Source organism: Morone saxatilis, unplaced genomic scaffold (genome assembly GCF_004916995.1).
Source record: "Morone saxatilis isolate NCDOM2014 unplaced genomic scaffold, NCSU_SB_2.0 Contig11, whole genome shotgun sequence".
NCBI classification, from domain to species: Eukaryota; Metazoa; Chordata; class Actinopteri; family Moronidae; genus Morone; species Morone saxatilis.
This window is the reverse complement of record NW_023339663.1, coordinates 23,856,237-23,858,037: the sequence shown is the minus strand read 5'-3', so window position 1 is coordinate 23,858,037 and position 1,801 is coordinate 23,856,237.

The following is a 1,801-nucleotide window of genomic DNA, read 5'->3' as shown; positions in this document are numbered from 1 at the left end:
ATGATGAGTATCACTTTTGCAAATACTCTGTCAGTCCCTGCCCCCCCCGCTAAAGTTTTCTTGGTATGTGGGTGTATGGACAAATTTATCAAAAGCGTAATTACAGTAACAAGTGAATGTATAACTGTTTATCGTTGGTGCAAAAGTGTATAAAATATATGATCTTAAGCCCTTTGCCTTATTTTACACTGCCAATCAAATGGTGTATATCAGGAAGACATTCTTCAGGTGGTTATTATTTCTGGCTGATGAGTGTCTACTAATAAATTGTCTTTAGCATTTTCAACGTTTGTTTTTTTTTATTCTTGCAGTTGTGTTGTTAGTTTGTTTGTCTCAAGTCCAATGTGGTTACTGAACTTTGGAGAGTCGGCTAATGAGCTCCAGGATGAGAATCAGGCTTTGGCTCATGGTTTGTCAATGTGTTTGTATTGGGCCTTTTTTCATTCATTATGTTTTTTTAATGCATTAAAAAACAAGATTCTGCAGCCACATTAGCAGCTCTGTGAGGCTTATGTAGGCACAGAAGTGCTTTAAGCTAAAGGCTAATGTCAGCATGCTAATACGCTCACCAAAGTTATGGTACACTATCCTGAGGGGAACATGAATGTCTGTACCAAATTTCTTAGCAAACATTTTGAAACATTTCATTTAAAGCCACAATGTCAGCATCATTCACACGTAGGGGTAGAAGCACAATACATTGTCTGGAACTATTAATGTCTACACAAGATTTTGTGCCAATCCATCCAGGAGAGACTGAGATATTTCACAAAATAACGACAAATGTACACAGCAGCCGGCTGCTCGGTAATGCTGCTGGTCAACATAGTATTTATGAGCTGTGATCAGATTTCATACTGGATTAGTTTTCTGATAGTATGTAAATCCATCACTGAAAATGTATTTTAAGTCAATAACCCGGCATTTATACACATTTACTAATAATTGCATGCTTCAGAGATGCAAGTTGCTCAGGCAAAAATAGACCCCACATGTAATAAAAGCGGAGAGGGGAAAGGAGCCAGTGTATATACAAGACTGCATGGGATTAATCCTTTGAGGACCATAAATTACCAAATTTCATGGCAATCATTCCAAAAGTTGTCAAGATATTTGACTAAAAGTCAAAAATGTTAATCTGGTGGTGGTGCTCGAAGAAAAGTCAGGGGATCACCGGTCAGTAAGAGTAATCTGGGACCATGAATATCTGTACAGATGGTAATCGATCCGGCAGTTGTTGAGACATTTGAGTCAGGACCAAAGTGGTGGACCTACTGACATTGCTAAAACAAAACAAAAAATAAGATTGATGCTGATCAGCTAATGCACACCCTGTGAGCAGACTACAACAAACCACTTCCTACACCTGTCCTGATTCTTTTTCAGCCTCTATTTGACCAGCATTTCTAAGAATGATATTATTCAGCACAGACCTGATATAATATATAATAATAACCCTAATAATATGCATGCATACAGCAGTACAGTACAACCACAGCCTGCTTCTGTTGGCCACTAAGTAACTTTGCATAACTTAATAGAAGTTATAAAATTACAGAGAGCAGGTTCACTTGCTGACAGCAACAATTGGCAGCAAAAGGTAATTTTAAAATGTCATCATAAAAATAGATCAAATTTGAGCTGCTATAAGCTCGTTCATTCTCAACAGCGGGTCAGTGAATGTTTGTATTAGAAGATAATCACAGGGATAATAGAGCAAAGTACTGCATCTAATGTTGACAAGACCAGCTTTCAGAGTTTGTACGCTGCCAACACAATGGTTTCTATTTTATAAAAGAAA